The 19,368-nt window shown below is 40.6% G+C and overlaps 1 protein-coding gene across 9 annotated transcripts in view; it reads right to left on the bottom strand.

Moving 5' to 3' along the window:
* LOC132916697 (LIM/homeobox protein Lhx9) overlaps positions 1-19,368 on the bottom strand; it is a 474,804-nt gene that overhangs the window by 120,707 nt on the left and 334,729 nt on the right. For 7 of the 9 annotated variants that reach the window (XM_060976939.1, XM_060976949.1, XM_060976919.1 and 4 more), the window contains one exon: positions 6,149-6,279. The exons of the other annotated variants lie outside the window; for them this stretch is intronic. The gene's annotated coding sequence lies outside the window, so the exon portion shown is untranslated. The remainder of the gene's footprint in view (positions 1-6,148; positions 6,280-19,368) is intronic. 9 annotated transcript variants of the gene reach the window in all.

Here is a 19,368-nt window from a genome sequence, read left to right as displayed (position 1 = left end):
TATTTGTAAATCTAAATGCGGATGCGCTTAGAACTCGATTCCACAGGTATAAGCACCTTGTCGTTTGCTTGGAACGATGCCGCGTTTCCAAAAATATACCTGTCTCAGAGGAACAATCCACCTTTAACTAATACGTCTTGAAACCAACGAATCGATACTCCTTTTTCAAAGCAGTCGCCTACACATGATCGATCAATCAACTTCGATGTGTTAAATTTACTTTGTAAAATTCGACGAGGTACTTCGTTCCAATAAACCGAGTTGAAATGAGAATAAAAAGAATTAATTTACAACGATGTAGAGTATAATAAATGTTTGAAAGCAAGAGACTGATTCGCAAAATTAGAACGGAAGCGTAATTTTGTATAAATTAATCTTTGTGCATTATGAAATAAAACTTTATAAAGGAAATGCTACGCATGTAGTTTTCGTTCGTTAATAAGATAACTGTCGATAGAAAATGAACGCATGAATCAATCGGATGTTTTCGAATGAAGCAATTGCATAGCCTGCTCGTTGATAATTGATCAAGAAGGGTTATGTATTTAGAATGTAGCGTGCGATTACAGGTTACAACGTCTTTTGATTACAGATTAATCGATCTGCGCTTCTTTCGTTCTCTCGCCATTTTTATCCTCTTCTAACGCTCTAAACGTGGTGCATCGTTATCAGAACCTATCATTATCACGATGAACCTGTTTTCCGTTCAACTATGTTATGCGGATGATTGCGTAATCGTTAAAATATTCTGTCACTTACGTCATCGACTCGAGTGTTCGTGCAATCACTATCGATTATGTTGTTTAACTACTGTGTGATCAACACCGCTGATATCCCTTTAGAAATGCACAATAGTTACAGTACTTGTAACTATTTAATATTTCCTATCTTTCAAACGAACATTTATTATTTTAATAGAAATTCACGCCAGGATAAATAGGCCACTGTGATTAGAATTCTGCTCACTCAAACTACGTTTATTGGTATAAAAACTTGATTAACGAATTCAAGTATATAAAAGTGAATTCGTATGGATGGAAAGTCATAAACGACTGAAAGAATCAATGAATTTCTATCATAGGAACAATTTGTCCTATCATAAGAACAAGTGGGAACAAATTATAAATGAAATCTTTAAGTCTTAGGGACGGAGTTCAACCGACTGTTCTTAGGTCAATGGTGTATTACTTGGACCATTTCTTCTATCAGGATGTTTAATCGTTAAACCCATACGAGATAGTAGTTGAACATCATTTGCACATTATTGGGTTAAACATTGATCACAGAAGACTTAAAGGTTTCATTTATAATTTGTTCCCATTTGTTCTTATGATAGGACAAATTGTTCCTATGATAGGAATTCACTGATTCTTTCAGTCGTTTATGACTTTCCATCCATACGAATTCACTTTTAGATACTGCAATTCGCTAATCAAGATTTTATACGAATAAACGTAGTTCGAATGAGTAGAATTCTACTTAGCGAAAGATCTTCGAGTCGAAAAGCGTGGAAGCTGTCCCGATCGGCCGTGTTGCGGTCGAAAAACGATCGGGACCGATTAACAGCGTCCGTTATCGTTCGACAGAAGATCGTTGTCGAGGGCGTCAAGGTCGATATATCGAGCGACGGAGCCACTTTACGGGCCGGTATGCGCAGGTATTTCGGCACTTCCGACAGAGTCGTTTGTCAGCATTAGAGAGAGAGACGGAGTCGGTCGATCGGAATAAGCCAATTTTCCGAGCGATTTCTTATCGACCGCGCTGATCGTCCCCCATGATCCTGTCGCTTTAGCTACTCACGAGACTCTCGTCACGTGTCGTCTCAGTGTCGAGCACGTTTTATCGGTGGTCGTTAAACGATCACCGCGCGACTCTCATGCCCCTTCTTCCGTCTCTGTATACGGCGTTCTCGATTTCTTGCTGCTTCACTCAAGCTATTTCCGAACTATTTCTGAACGAAGGTTGAACGTTTTTAACGTGTGTTAAACATTACGCAAGATGTTGCGCTTGTTTACTTGTAAACACTCGTGAAGATAAAGAAGACGAGAGAGATTTGAGGAGTAATGGTATCTTATAGTAACAGTAAACGTGTTAAGTGCGGACTATATTTAGATACTAACGACGCGATTAGGAAGATCGATGTCGAACTAAAGAGTCTCTAGACCGGTATATGTCTGTTACAACCCTCTTGCACGATTGAACCAATATCGCTAACGAATTTTTACAAATCGCAAGTTAAAAGTTATTAATGTTTATCAGTAAATCACAAGTCTGTTAACGAAGCAAACGAAATTTAATAAATTACAAGTTATCTGATTTCGAATATAAAATTTGTAAAATTATAAGAAAGAAGTGTGTAACCTGCGATTTGTAACTTGTTCATTGACTGATATTACTTCTACTACTTCACTTTCTACGCTACTCTCTGAATTATAATAGTAGACTTGAACCTTTCCAATAATCGATACGATACACTAACTCTTTTTACTTTCTATCAAACCATTTTCACAATGGTTTGGAAAATGCCTCTATCGTTTAAGCTTCTAAATGTCGCGGTTAGTTTCGAGGGTGTCGTTAGCTTGGAAGATACGAGAGATTTAATTAAGTTTGATCGAGGTGGCTGGTGCTGAAACGGAACGGGGCAGCGCGGCGCGCCGCGTTCCCATCCGGGCCAGGATCCCACGATTTCTACAAGAAGTTTCAATATATCGGCTGAGATGATAAGGCTTTAGTGGGCTGTAAATCATCTCGTATCTAAGTGACCGAAGCGAGGGATTCTCGAGGAGGAATGGCCGGTTGTTCCGGCTTGGTCGAGGGCATTAATGAATTTCCATAATGGCGCGATAACAGTGTACACAGTGGGCCATTAATACGCACTCGCGAGATCTTTACGGGCGTTTTACGCTTCTCGTAAACCTCGCTCGCGCGCAATTTGTCCCTCTTGCCTCTTTCTTCGCGGACCAAACTGCTCGACCTACCACCGATTTCTTCCATAGATTCTCTTCTTGGCCATTTTCTACTCCATCATTTGTCACTATGACGAGATTTTACGCTTGTGCTTTGTAACGAAGAGGTATGATATTGATACGTAACGAGGCGAAAAGCAGGACATTATAACTCACGAGTCGTTTCGTCTGTAACAATAAGAATAACGAACATGATTGCTTGACTCAAACCGCTCATCTTTTAATTGTCTTGAGCAGAAGTAATATTTCATGTACGTATTTTTGGAATTATTCGAACTACTACGGAACATATAATCCATTCGTGTATAAGCGATGCGTAAGCGTATAAACACTTTAGCTCATAATATTTTCTCTTCTCTGATCGAATGCCACGAGAAATATGTTTTCACCTAAAAGCATTAAAGTACAACAAATACCGATGCATAACGTGCTTCGTTATGTATATTTGCGGTAGCGAAGCTGTGACTATATTGTCAAAGACTTGAGAGGAAAAATGTTGTACAAATAATACAACTTCATTATCGAATTCGAAAATTCATTTGAAATTTGCAAGCCATTTGCAAGCGCATCTGCCTATATGATATTATGAATATTTGACTATTTGAAAGAAGAATTTTTTTACAGAGAAGAAATCAGCGTTCACAACGTAAGCAGTTAAGAGTATAGAGTCCCAAGGAATCGGATTACGAGAAGGCAAGGGAGAAATGGGACTTCCACTCCGTTGCCCGTGAATAGTTCCAAAGGCGAGGGCCTGAGAGTCTCTTCTAAGACTCGATGAAAAAACAACAAAGCCTCTGGAGCTCACAATACTCAGCCTCGGGCCCCGTTTCTCTATTTGCGTTTACAATAAGGAACTCCATGGAACTCGCTCTCATGCGAGGGTGACCACAACGAACTCGACATTCCCCGATCCTATGAAAATTTATTCTCATTTTATTTGTAAATTTCATTAGTGATCTGCTATTCCTTTCAAAATTTAATGAAATATCTCTTTCAAAATATGATTTTTATTTCGTTTGCAGAACAAATCAGTCACTTCAAATACTTTATTCTCAGACGTGGTATGTCGCAACACATTTGTCTGAGTGGAGTAAAGGACTTTACAAAATTTAATAAGTGTAATTTATAATGGTCAACATGATCCAACCATAGATAGCATCACTGAATGTCACAACGTTAAAAATCGCTTTCCTCTAATTTCCAGTAGTGGAACATGCTGTATCATCGACGATTCATGCTAGTGACCAAACTTGTCCAGGTTCAATCCTTTTTAAATTATCATAAATAATTCGATTCCTATTGGAACTAGATGCACCATAACAGTATAGAGTCCAGAAAATTCGAGCCAATAGCAACCCACGTTTATCCTCGTGTGGACTTACGTAACTGACACGAAGCGGAGAAACTTTTTCTTTAAATCAATTTGAACGCGGCAGGCTCCTCGTAAAACCCACGCGCGACCAGTTCGATGGTTTCCCTTCCTCTTAGTCGTTCTAATTGAGACCAGCAGCAGGTAACGATAGGAGAAGAAGCTGGGGGAAGCAAGAATGAAGAGGTAAACGGGACGAAAATGGGCAAACAAGAAGCGCCTCCCTGCGTGTTTTCGTTCGACGCTCATTGCCAGCAATGACTAGCAGATATAGAACGTTCCCGATAGACCTGTCTAGGGAGGATAGTCACGGGACAAACGAGTGCCACGGATACGACGAACAATCATTATTACGACGTCGTGCACGATGACGACGGAGAACAGCCGAGTCTTAGTGTCCACTTCTGTTGGACAGATAAGCATGAGAGATCATGATCTTGTTCGTCGAACTTGCAATGCGTTCTTTCAAATTGAAATCGATACGCAAAATATATTTCGAGCTGTTAATAATCAAACGTAGAAATCGTGAATTAAGCTTTAATCATTTTAAAACGAACCACATAAATTGTTTATAGTTTGATCGATTGCTTTATCTATTAATCTCAGCAGATTCAAATATTAAGCAGATTCATATATTAATATTATTTTTTAAAATAGGAAACCTCAAGATAATCACTGGAATCGCACAGTCCATTAAGATAAACTTTACGCTCGAAGATAACGAAGCCACGCGATAAATCAAACTTTACGAAGTAATTTATAATAAATCTGTCTACTTGCATCAGTGAGCAGAAAAGCTTTACAACGTGCCATCGTATTTTATCCTATTTCGGTTTGGTTCAGGCGATGGACGCAAAGACCAAAAGACAAAACTTCGGAAACAACGCTCATTTCCAAAAAGGCAAACGTCAGTGAAATTCCGCCAGGGGATCGTTTGCTCTCATTTAGCGCGGCGCCGATGTTTTCCGCGACCGGGAGGCCGACTGCGCGTAAATAGTCATATCTAACATTTATCAGGTGACACGGTCGTTCTAGCCTCGTCAAGATCCATTTGCGGGCTAGGATGCACGGGAGCATTACCGTGTCGTGATGTCAAATACTAACGGCGGAGAAGCGAGTGGTGTCATTACCGGACCTCATAGCCGGCCATCGCATCTCACTACTCCATCCCTTTCCTTCGACCAACCCCGTGGTCGTATTTCTCCGTTGCGGAACACAGAACAGCGTACACCGACGCAAACAGGTTGATAGATCTTGATGGAGCACCAAGGCCCCTTGGCCACAGGTTCTATGCTAAATACTGGTGTCGCAATTAGACGTATAATTCAATTATGCTGGAAATAAATGCGGGGATGGTTTTGAATGGGACGTAAACGCGATCTGAATATAGTCCATGACGATGGACAGGATCGGAATTTTTTTTTAATTTACAGATGTATTTGTGGTATGATCACGGAGAAATGATCACAGATAGAGTTAGGGATTTTTAACAAATTTTATATAGGTTTATGAAAGAATTATAGATAACTGAAGTTTTTTTAAATTTTATATACTCGTAGATCTGTGATAGAGCTGGCTTTTTTCAGGACACTTTGTAAAGAAGACACGAAGCATTAAAATTTGAGACCAGTTTCACGGAAAATAAATACGCGTATTATTTAGTTAATTAGTTACAACGTCGTATAGGAAGAAGATAGAATTGTTATTTTTATGATTATATAATATATGGAGGAAAGCAGGACGTGAATGGTTTTATGTATTCATGGAATTTTACGGTATTCTTATTTTCAAATATGAATGAACGAAAACTTACCGTCGAGGCTCAGCCGATACGACACTCGCGAATTCCTAGATCCCTTATTGCCCAGCCATCTAAGTCACATGCAGCAGTCGAAAAATTCGTTCGTACTTGCATATGGGGGATAAGAAAGGTAGTTTCAGGACCTAAAGAGAATAGAACATAACCTTATGAAGACACGCTTTACAACACTACTTCATAATACTATTATACATTACAAATGGCATTCTAAAGATTCTTCCTCAGCGTTTTTATGTAACCGAAAATTAATAGTTCCACGATTTCGAAAAATCCCGCAACTATTCCATCCCACCCAAAAAATCCCATTTTAACGCTATCACTTCCGCAAAACGCATATTCCCAACCGGATATTAATTCACGCAACGAGGGTACATCTCTCTCTAGGTAATACTTACATACATACATACATACATACATAAGAGAGTGGCTACGAGAATCGTGATTGGCGTTGGCGCGAGGATGGCTTAGGGACGAGGCTAAAAGGAGGACGAGAAAGAGGATGGCGGATAGAAGCCAGAAAAAGGAAGCGTAGGAAACGTGAAGAAAGAGAGAGAACGAGAGTGAAAAGAAAGGGATGAAAAAAGAAGGAAACGAGAGTGTTTGGGAAAGAGGATGAGAAGGTGAAGAAGAAGAAGGAGGAGGAGGAGAGCTGGCATCGAGGGTAGGGGCTAAGACGTTGTCCTGCCAACAGGTGGTAGCAACCTCACACTACCAGCGCTGCTGCTTCAGTACGGCAGCTCAACCCCTTTTTCACCCTCCGTGGCAGCAACCACGACGATAACCCGCGGCGACACCCGATAAAACGGGCCGTAGAGAGGGTTGGAGGTCTTCTACGATGTCGGGATAAGTGGGTCGTGGTCGGGGAACGGAAAAGAAAAACACCGGAGGGATTATCGGCCGTGGATACACCACCACCCTCTCTCTCCTCGGCTCCTTCGCCCACGCTAAGCCACGGCGCCCCTTTAACGAAAGAAACTTGCTCTTTGCCGGCAGCAGCACGTGCACTTGCTACGAGACGACGCGATGCTCTGCTTACGATTCTCGGTCAGGACTCGCCCCCCCCCCTTCCGCGCCTTCTCTCACTCGCTGTATCTCTTCCTATGTCGACGGCATGCTTCCACGACCGGGACGCTCGAGTGGCCTGTATTTTGCGACACGAGGATTTTGCGGTCTCTCGGGGAAAGGACAACCCCCTCTATGTTTCTGCTTGTCTCGCCCATGCTGTTGGCCCGTGGCGTGCAGTCACGTCGCGACGCTCGGCCAAGGGGAATTACCAGTGCGGAGGCTCGACGAGCTGGAAACACTAGCGTCGCGATCATTCTTTCAACGGACCAGCTGATTTTCCGACTTTTGCGACTTTTGTACTCCTCGATTACGACGATTTTTATGTTTTATGTAGTTTTGTTTCTAGATTGAAGATGTTTAACCCTTTCACTATGAGTTAAAATGACGATGACGTGTAATAGTGACACGGACCTTATTACATGGTTGATATACTTCTTATACGATTTGAGAAAACAGTTGTCGACGTAACGATCGTAAATCTTATGTTTACATTTTCCGATGTGTTCGTATGATGTGCGCACTTCGATAGATTTCTAGCATCGATTTTACTGTCGATAGCAAAAGATTAAATGTATTGTGGAGGAGATAATTTAGATTGATGATAGAACAATCTTACTGGTAGAAATAATACGAAGAAGATAGAAATTTACAATATATTGTTTTCTTTTATTTTTGTAAAAGAAGATTTGCAAATATTGTGGATAGATTCGATAATCTTGTCCTTGCGACCATCGAGTTTCTTCGCGTCGCTGTAATTTTAACGAAGACACCATTAAGGCGATAGGGGAAAGACGAGCCAATGTAAAAGATTCGGACGCCTCAAAGGAAAATCTTAACGAGCAGGAACAATGAACCCATGTGAATTATTACTCGGCACAAAGCGGCCGTGTTTTCGCCGTTTAATAAAACGCGGAATGAATTAAACGAAAGGCCTTCCTTTTCCCTTCCTATCCTTCGTTTTTTAATAACGAGATTCCCTCCCGGTGCCCTTTGTTTCTTTCAAGGTGCTTCCTCTGTATCGTTATTCAACCAATTATCTGATATCGATAACGAGACCACTTTAAACATCCTGAATGTCGATTATCGATCGGTATTGTCGATCGGTACCATTTATTGGCAAGTATTATACTTTTTAGGTAATTAAGCAAGATATTTTCAAATCCAGAAGTATGCTTAAACTTTCCACAATTAACGATACTAAAAGGATGATTACTTGTAAAAGTTGAGATACGCGACTAAATTTCAATTCTCAAAATCTAGACTTTTATGTCAGTATTATTTCAGTGCGCCATGTGTTATTCAACAACACTCTATAGAAATTCATATTCATCGATGATAAGTTAGAAATTTACTTTTCCCTCCAATAAATTTACGATCTTCAGAACATTAAGTTCAACGTGAAGCAAAAACGATCGAGAGAGACACATAGAGAAATAAAAGGAAAAAAACACACACACACAAGACGTAATCATGCTTGAAAACACGATCGTGAACAACTGAACCAACAAAATCCGCATTGAGAACAGGGCTACCTTTCAGATCGCGAAACTAAACAACGTGAACGATAGATTCGATTTGTTCGACCGAACGTTTTCCATTCTACGGTCTGCCCCCCGTCCGCCTTTTTTAAGGGAGGACAAAGGCCCGTTTGTTGGGCCCCCGGGCTCACAAAGGGTTCCATTGCAGCTATGCGGCCGCATGAAACGAGGTCTGTAAGACCTTCCAGCTCCCACCTTCTTTCTTCGAACGCCACGATTCTCTCGGTAATAAGAATTTGCTACATTGATGTTCGCTAAAAGCGCCGGTTATTGTACCTGGCAACACTGTTATCCTCAACACCGTAAAATCGCGAGAAATTGTATCGTACACGTGAACGAACGAATCCTTCACGCGATTTTCTGCATTGTGGTGGTTGAGTGTTTCTCTGGTTTAAATAGATCGAGAATACAATGTTGGAAAATTTTATTTGGTGAACTATTTTAGGAATTTCTGACGATTATAGTGTAAAACTTGTGGTAAAGAAAAAACGAAATGAAATATACATTAAAAGATATTTAGTACAAGGGAAGAAAAAGCTCGTGTTCGGACTTTATTTACAAATTTAAATTACCAAAAATGCAGCGTTGTGAATCTACAAATTTTTGTCAACTTCGTTATCAATCAAAACTAAGCTAAGTTTGTTATTTCGATTATTCTGACTATTTCAGTGTTAAGCAATAAATTAAACAATCTTAAAACTCATGAATATGTCAATTTGATTATTTCGATGATTCAATCGTTAAACAGCAGATTGTATAATCAGAAAATGAAACTTTCTATTTGGGAATTTATTATTTCGATCGTCCTTGTAATACTAATGTTAAGGAATGAACTGAACAATTACAAGACGAAGAATGATTCCAGGAATTCGCGTCAAGATCTCTAAGCCTCAGAAGATTCCCCGAACAATGGGAAAACACAAAAGTAAAGGATTCGAAAGAAAAAAAAAAATAGTCCCATGAGATCAGATCGAATCGAATTGCCGCGAATTTACCGTTCGGAGAATTCGGTGTAGTAAGACGATAAAACTCGCCGGTGGATTTCGAGCAAACAAGGATTCTCGCTTTTCTCAGGCGTTTTACGTGCGTGGAATGACGCGAGGTGTGTGCGCGCGAGCGTGAGCGCCACTCGGTTCCCGGGTCGAGTTCAAGGGTTTTGAGGTGAAAACGGGACCGTGATTCCAGGCACAAACTGGATCGACGGGTTCCTGACTTGACGAAGCCCTCGACCTACGACCTCTGACTCGTGGAAGAGGTCGAGATGAAGTTGCAGGATCGTATATCGTTGGTTCACTTGCAGTAGACCAGCTTTTCCCCCTCATCCTTGCCCGCCTACCCCTGCCTTTCTTTCTCACTCTAACTTCTACCTCTCTCTTACTCTTTCTCTGTATGCTTATCGATCCTCGTGAGCCAGTTTATGCGGAAAGACCACGCCAATTTCGAGAATCCGTTCGACTTATCCGCAGCAAATACACGCAGACGATGAAATCTTGGTATGAAAAGTTGTTTCCTCAAGAAACATCATTGCCATTGCCACTGGTTCTGACCTAGAGACAGAGAAGAGAATCGGCGATCGGTGAATCAACGGCATAACAGCTTCTTCCTCACTGTTGCATCGTAACGAGAGCAAAGGCAAGAAAGTTGAAATCCACGGGGACTCGAGCGATCTGTTTCTTCCGGGTAGCCGCGAAACAAGAACGAGAAAAGATTAAGAGGACGATGAAGTTCTATGCGGGCGGCTGGGACAGTGGAACGAACGGGGACGGAGAATGGATCGATGAGTCGCGGGGAAAAACGACCAGCAGACCAAGGAATCAATAATCGAAGTTAAAACATAAGCTCCGTTCCTGCTGACTTCTTCCGGGCACCGTGAAGCGCGACGGCAACTTCCACGTGTTTCTATTGTCGTCTGCCGTGGAGAGAGAACGGGCTGACGGCAAGTGGAAGAGCGAAAGAATAGCCAGAAAAGAAAAAAGGGGGAAATAGAAAGAGAAGAAACGTCTATCTCGCTGTACAGGGAGAATGCGTCGTTTCTCGCGTTCCTCTCCACTCCAACGAAACTCGCCGCTTCGGAGAGAGGACCAGGAAAATTCGCAAGCTTCCTTCCCCCATTTCGGTGGTGCGCATTGGCCTGACGGTCCGGGAGAGTGCTCCTCTTCGCAAGAAGGACGGACAGATCCAAATTGAAATGTAATGTACACCCCTCCAACGTCCACCCCCTCGGCCTCTCGATCGGCCAAACCTCTCGCCCGTTCAACGATATGTTGCTCGCTCCTTCTCCTCTTTCTCTTCGTTTCCCTTCGGTTCGGGCTTGTGCACGCCGGCCAAAGATGCCTCGTTGTTCCATACGAGGGAAAGAGCCCCCCCTCTCTCTCCCCCTCTGGAGCTTCGTATAAGTGTAGGTGATTTACTGCTTCGGGCTTAATGGAGGCTGTTTACTGCTAATTAAAACGAAGGCCCGCTTTATACCGTATATACAGATGTGTGCATATACGTGTACATAGTAACTATATATGTGTATATGTATAACAGACTGCGTTCCGAAAACCGATTCCACGGAATCGTGTCGTTTCGCGCAACTCCGGCTGCCTACTTGCAGACTTCTCGTCTACGAATTGCTCTTGCTGTTACTGGCTATACGAAGAGGGAGGGAGGGAGGGAGGGAGGGTAGCTCTTTTCGCAATGAGTGTGCACAAGGTGAAACTGTTTGGTGGATCGTGTGCTCACGATTGGAGTGGTTCGCTCGTGTGAACCAAGGGGTTTTTAAGGAATGTGCACGGGCTCGGCAAGTGGACGGAATTAATTTTCTGCTTTGCTGTTAGGGGTAGAGCGAAATGAATGGCGAGCAAGATGAATGGCGAAGTATGCACTAGCTACGATCGAGGATAATTCTCTCATCTTCGCATATTATCGTTGATAAGTATTCTTATATGTGAAAAACACACGAGAAGAACTTAACCAGAATATTTTTGTTAATTTATTAGTTTCTAACAACTTTTTAGATTCACAAATAGCTTTCTCGAAAGCAGAGGATAAATCTATGAAATTCAGTAAACAATGAAATATCGAATCAATTGGTAAGGTGATATTGATTATTGAATTTTAAAATAATGTATTACTCTTTTTGCCCGTAGTCTTTCCGTAACATTATACGTTTGTTTTAATTAATCAAATGATTCAACGGAAACACAGAGCATTGCCATTTAAATCCAGTCGACCAGGCAATTACCTCTGATATGGTAAATCATCTTTTTTTCCTGCAGACGTAGATACTCATCCGTCGACATCGAGTTCCGCAAAGCGGTTCGTGTATCGAAGCCACTTCCGGTTTCCCGTAAGAAGCAAAAGTGGACGCGCGGTTCGCGTACGAAAAGAACAATTAACTGTTCCCTCCAATTACCACAATTACCGATCTTGTTTTATTCATAAAGATCCCTTGCATAAAGTCTTCTGCCCCTCCTTCTCTTCCTCCTTCTCTCTCGTTCACTCTGTCGCCCCGGAAAAGGGCATTCCCCTGGTCGGTCGTCGAATGTAAAACCGGCCGGGACACCTTGAAACACGCGACTCCGTTGTGGCATCGTTGTCGTCGTCGTCATCGAGACGTCGAGACTCGAGCGAAGCAACCAACCACCAAGCCGTTACGTTCCACGATAATTACTATTCTTGTCGGGGCAAAGAAAGGACGTTTCAAAGGCTTGACACGCGTCGATCCCTCTTCGTGCGCCGGGGAACGGTAAACAATCGCGTTCGAGAAACGAAGTTACTCCAATTAGCAACAGGGGTCCCGAATAATGCCAGGCCCTTCGTATTTAGTATAACGCGGTAATCCTCTTTCTCTTTCCATTTCCTTTTTTCTCCATCGTTCTCTCTAGCCTACGCGATCCAATAAGAGGCGACCTAGCCGCCGTTTCACAGGCTCTCCTCCGCTCTTCCCAATTAAACCGTACCACGCTGCAATGAGTTTGCATACTGCGTACCGATATCAATTACCGGGCCAAGTGACACGATGGAAGAGAACGACCGATTAAAAGAAGGAAAATCATGAGACGAGGGAGCAGGGGAACAAGTGAGATGGCAGAATAACAGAGATAGAGAGGAGAGCAGAAAGAAGAACGAGGGAAGAAAGCGTGGTCCTAGTGCAACGAGAGAGAAGTTTGTGTATCGTAGGGGTTTAACGAGTGTAACGATAAGTATAGCTATGTTCGAATTGGCGTTCAAGGATAACGAATTACGATTTCTTCTATCGTACGATGTGATTACGTATATACGCTGGATTATCAGTTGTCTAAATGACGGAGGCAAAGAACGTTCGGGTATAGTGTAGTTTTGTGTTGACTGGTCATTGGTGGTCAAACGTTCGGATTTTATCTGCGCATCGCATTGACGGAGATATAGTTGTAGAAAATCCTGAGTGTTTCTTTTTTCCATCGAACACGAGTGAAATATGGGTACATGATATATTTGTTTATTACATTTACTGTCCTAAAAGATTTTTTCATTTTATAAGGAAATAATAGATTCACAACGTTTTTTGTTTTATATTATTTCATTGAACTATGTATGATCCAGAACAAAATGAATAATTCAATAAGATAATATAAGACAAACAATGTTGTGCATCTATTATTTCCTTATAGAGAAACTTTTGGGACAATCTAATATATATGTAGCAATAGTAGGTAATTTTTATTGCAAATGATTTATAATCTATGATTTAATACTATGTTAAGTATTTTCTATTTACCATCTCACTTTTACAATTGCGAATTAGAATTGTTCTCTTGTTAGAAAATGGAGAATAAAGGATGGAAAATAGAGTCTCTTTTCTGTCAATAATAAGTGCTGGTTTAATTTCGCTTCTTATTATTTCTTCTACTGATTTTGCGAAAATGTTAAATGGTATTAAATATGTTAAGATCTACATTGAAAAAATGTATTGCTATAAATTGGGAACTCTAATTGCTTGTGATTTTATTAGTTTAATGTTATGATTATTAGGTTGTCCGAAAAGTTTCTTTCGTTTTATGAGGAAATAATAGAGGCACAACGTTTTTTATTTTATTTTATTTTGTCGAATTACGTACGATCCATTTTGTTCTGTTGAGATAAACACCACATTTCACAGACTTGGTTTCACATTGTATAAAGGTGTACTGTTGTAAAAAACACGTTTGCGAAAGAAAACATTTTTCGGACAACCTAATAATATGTCGTTAATCATTTCTTCAGTCATTTCCGAACGATATGGAGATAAAATAAATTTCAATGCTGGGATTTTATGTTAGTGGAATTTAACTATATTCACCGGTTATTTTTCCGTGTTTCTTATTTTATTATAATTTCCCAAATATTTTTAGATCGTGATTCAAAACTGTTATGCCGAAACCGATATACATACTACTATGTTACAATCTGCAGAACGTTGTTGGTCTCATATGTCAAGTGTCGCGACATTAATCGGTACGACCTCTATTTCGACAATCGAAAATCGAAGCATTATATTCTTTCCTGTAGTGCTACGATTTGGCGATATTATTTCGGTTTTCCGTACTATGTATGTACTATGTATGCTTCAATGTATAGTTTCAATGCCATAATCCGTAATGCATAGGCTTAAAACATCAGTTTTGATTCAATACCGTACTAATAAAATTATTAATAGCAGTTATCATTACGTTGTAATTTATATTTTTAAAGGAAACTTTAGAATGTTTAATATCATACTTGTAATATTTAATACATATTGATATATATTGTTTTGGCAAAATCGATAAGAAAAATTGGTAAGAACTAGGGACCGAAATCAGACCGGTATAAAACTGTACGTATTATAAATTATATAAAACCGAACCGTAAACCGATACAGAACCGAAAAATAACAGTTAGAGAATCGATATGGAACCAATGAAATATCGGTTCTAAAGAATTGAAACCGAAAGCGATATGGTGCAGAGTCGCTATATCTATAACATTTTCTTGGTACTCGTAAACTGTTTGAAGACCCAAGCCGATATCATAACTGTTTTCAACCCCTAAGTTTAGAGAAAAAGGGAATCGTTCGATCGATAAAGAGCTTAATAAAAGGGTATCCATCGTGGTATTGACACGATTGGTCATTTAATTTCTTAAGTGGCAGCACCACAAACATTAGTCCCGCTAGAAAGAGGGGGCGAAGACGCATACACCTCATGAGGTCAATGTAAGGAAGGAACGAAAATCCTTACAAAGTTCCAACGTTGGAATCGTGTTGAAGGTATTCCTCGACTGGAGCACTGGAAATGGAGCTTTTATACGAAAGTACTCCATATCACTTTATTTAAGATTTACCCTCTCGCTCGCCCCTTTCAACCTCCAACAAGACTCGTCCATTTCGTTGCAACCCCTCTTGGCCCGCCTCTATCCGCTCGTTCTACCATTCTTAAGCCCGATCCTCGCTGCTCGAGCGTCCTTCTGTATCGACGTCTTTCACTCTCCTCTCCTCTCCTCTTTCCTCGCCCACCCACACTCGCTCTCTCTCTCTCTCTCTCTCTATTCCTACACTCCACCAGCCGCTGTTTCACTCTTCTGCTTTTGGAACGCGTTGTTTGTTTATTCCATTCAGCCTCCTTAACATGATCTGTCTGCTTGGCATTCTACCTTGTCCGTCCCGAGAGGAGCGTTTTGCAAATTGAAGAAACACTTGCGTCGATCGATGCGATACGCGATTCGCGACTATAATCGCGTCCAGTTGTTCCTTTAAGCCTTTTAGTGCCGAGCAACGATATATCGTTCTTTCAAACTTTATCTTAGGATAAATTTATAAAACGTTATAAATGGTTTAATTTCTCTGCAGAAGCTCTGTGCGAGATGTTCTACGAATTGAATGAATTGTTTATGGGTGTTAACTTTTCGTTATTTCTTTTCCCGCGATGCCTGATACCGAGACTTTATGTACGCTAGTGCCAAAAGATAAAAATCCGGCAGGGGAGATTTGTTTGAGACCGTAATCACAGGATTTAGATAACAATGTTTAGAATAGAATATCTCCTTATGTTTCAGAAAATAATCTTGCATCGACAGGCCGAGAATAAAATTTTTGTTACACCTGTAACAATTTGTAATCTGGGCAATAAAAGATTTCGCGGTATATACATTAGTAACCATCAATGTTAAGTATATTATTTGTGCTAGTAATAATAAGTAGATATTACACATTTTCAATGGCTGGATAACTTTAAACGTTTATAATAATATTAGAATGTTATTTCAGTGATGTTAGCTACATGAATCACGTGTTTTGAAACGATTATCATTTAGTTTTGTGTTTTGATATTAGAAATTTTATTTTATTATTTTTTTTTTGTTTTATTTGTTTTTTTTTTTTTTTATTAAAGTATGATTCTTCTTCTTCCCAGATACTTTTTATAAAAGAAAACTGATTTCTCCATTTTTCCTAATGATTTTTAATAAGTATTATTCGTATGACTTTCAACAAACATTGAAATACAATTGGCATTAATTGATTCTTCCTTTATTTCGTAATATGTTCCCTTTTCAATTTTCTAAATATCATTCTTACTTCTTTTTTATAATTTTTCTCTCACACCTTACTAAATTACATCACATTGCTTCGGTATTCTTCACTTAGGAGCAATTCTTTCGGTCGGCACTAGAAGGGTTAAGATTCTTCTCCTGTAAGCACTATCGATTGTTTGATAAAGAATTCGATTTTTTAAACGGCACATTTCTTTGAAAGTTAGAGTAGATAACTAGTCCTTAGGTGAAACAAATTATTTCGTAAGAAATGTACGGCTCATCATGGATAATAAATGCTGTATGGTAAAATTTAATCGATTAATGAGGTACAATTAGACGTTAATAAAAGTAACCAGCAGATAGTAGAATAAAACATTTAAAATATAATGACAAAAATTATATGATAGTGATACAATGCCTCTATATCGACCTGATCGGAGCTCGAAGATTAGTAGAAACCCTAATAGTAGTAACAAAGAGTAGTTATTATACTGATACGTAATACTTCCGATCAGTTAAATATTATCTTATTCTTAGAAGCTCTATAAGAAATTTTACGCTATTTCTTGATCCATAAGTGGGTGCCAATTTCCTCGCAAGTTCTCCAGAGCTCGACTGGTTTGCACGCCATTTGTCGCCGAAGAAATACTCGAAGCATCCGTGGCGCGAGACTCAGTGCGCAACATTGAGAGTGAAATTCGGTGTAGCCAAGTGAAAAGGAAACGAGTGAAAGGAACGCTCGGCGAAAACTGCTAATAATTGCCGAAGAGACACGCCGCTGTTGTAGTTGTGAGACAAACCAGGGTGGCAGGGATAAAAAGAGCAAGAGAAGAAACGGGGAATAAACAGACGGAAGACAGAAGGGAAACAAACAGGAGCACACCCCAGAGGGTGGAAAATTCCGGGCAAGAATCTGTAGAACGTGTTCAATGGCTTTCCCTCGCATCATTTCCCTATACATCTTCTATTCCTTTCACGTGTGTTGCGTGTCGTTTGGAACGTGATGACCAGACACAATGACACAAACGCTATCACTTCGCCGATGAAAACCGTCCTATAATTTCGAAACTAATGTTTCTAGACCTATGCTTTTTGAAATATTTTTTTTATTTTAATAAGCACGTTCCACGTGATTCCTTCAAGTCTGACCAAAAGTCTTCGAAACATCCTATACACAGTGAAACCCTTGGATCTGTAGTTTGAAAATCCCTCAAAATGAATATCTTGATCGTAAAATAAGAAAGCAAATGTAGAGTATCTATTAGTTATCAACGAGTTATCAGCGATCTAATTAGCGATTTATACTGTCTTTAGCGAATCTATTAGTACGAGCGATTATTGTCTGTATTAATTTATTTATCATTTTTCAATAACGAGTTATCTCGTTATTCGAACAAACCAACCAGCCTCTACAGTGACCAACGATCCTCTGCATAAATAACAACGTGAGCAGCCTATAGTCCACTAAACAATCTCAAACGATCAACATCATATCCCTCAGACTGCCTTTTAGGTTCAGTATGATCGACGATCAATTGACAATAATGTCAAGCTAAATTTCGAAGCTCCAGAAATCAGTGCTTGTTTCTCCTCATCGCGTGTATGTACATATATACCAACACGTGTGCCGTCGCGATCGTTCCCCTCCACAGTTTGAATGGAGTCTCGACTGGTACGGTCGAGCTGGTGGATGCGCCTCTCGTTGTCTGTTTCGCTCCCAGGACCAGGTTGAGAGGCGTTCTCGGATCTCCAACCATGTAAACCGGTCGGTCTGGTCCACGCAACCCCACCATACCGGCCACCTGCTCGCCTAGCGAGGCCCGTAGGCCCTCTTCAGCCTGACACGAAGCCCTGCCATTAAATTTATTCGAATCTCATCGGTACTGTCCGAAACTCGGGCCGTTACGAGTTGGAACAGTCGAAAGGACCGCGCGAAGATCGATTTGGGACTTTACTCGTAGTTTCTGATCGAGTTTATAGAAGAATAGGAATAAAAGGGAATGTTTATTTTATGAGAAGAATTCATTAGAATACACATCATGAGACTCTCTAAAAGCTGTAATTCGAGGTTAAATATACTCCGGTATCAACTTACTTTCTAAATTCCACTCACTATATCTTGCTTTTATTCAAAACGTACCTAAAATTCATACTTAAACTAGGTATGTAATTTACTGTGACATTATAATCTACGTGCAAAGCCATTCTATTCTTTACATTTTGCCCACTAACAATTTCCCTAATCTACGCGCATAAACCCTTTCAGAGATGTTCCTGTGAACGTAGACCAAATCCACCGCCGTGTCGCGCAAATTGAAAGGAAAACGACGAGGCTCGTAAAAAAAGAAGCCCCCAGCACTTTGCTCTCGTATCGAGTAACAGAGCCCTGGAATCAAAGGATCTCGTTATCCCGCCGCGAAGTTTAAGCGAACGTAACCGCGTTAACGAAATCCCGAGATCGATGATCGACCGTAGCTCGAGAGCAAGTTGACCGATATTTTCGTTATGAGCGTCGTTAACGAAACAATCCTGAAGGAGGATTCCTTCGTTTCCTCTTTGACTCGCGAGAAAGTACGTAACTGGTTATAGGTACGCTGTTGACAGACCGAATGTCTGAAATAAAAGTCGGTTGCGCTATTGCGTTTCTCGGAACAAGACGCGATCACTTAGGGGGGATTTAAGCTAATACGAAAATGGTTTCGTTGGTAGAAGATAGGGAAATCATCGTCCGATGGAAACTTTCGTTGTCTTCGCCACTAATTATTCTATTATTAATCGTTGATTATAATTAATTACTGGACGGCCGGCGAATAGACTAATTGACATTGATTTATGGGTTTAATTAAAGGCGAAGACGCGCGCGCTGCCGCGCTCACGTTGTCTTACACGGCGAAGGAACGCTTTAACAACACCTTTTCAAGGGATTCCCGGCTTTGTGCCACGGCCTTTTACACAACCCATTCTCTGCCCCTTCTCGGCGACTGGGCCGGGTCACCCTTTCGCTGGGTCGAAACTATGCCGTAGTGATATTTTTCACGCGAGATTGCAAGAGCTTTAAAAATTAAATACAGTCTGCTTGCTTTTAAGGGCAACTGT

This window comes from Bombus pascuorum, chromosome 1 (assembly GCF_905332965.1).
Source record: "Bombus pascuorum chromosome 1, iyBomPasc1.1, whole genome shotgun sequence".
NCBI classification, from domain to species: Eukaryota; Metazoa; Arthropoda; class Insecta; order Hymenoptera; family Apidae; genus Bombus; species Bombus pascuorum.
Note: the sequence above shows the minus strand (reverse complement) of the source record. Positions and strands in the feature narration are given on the sequence as shown.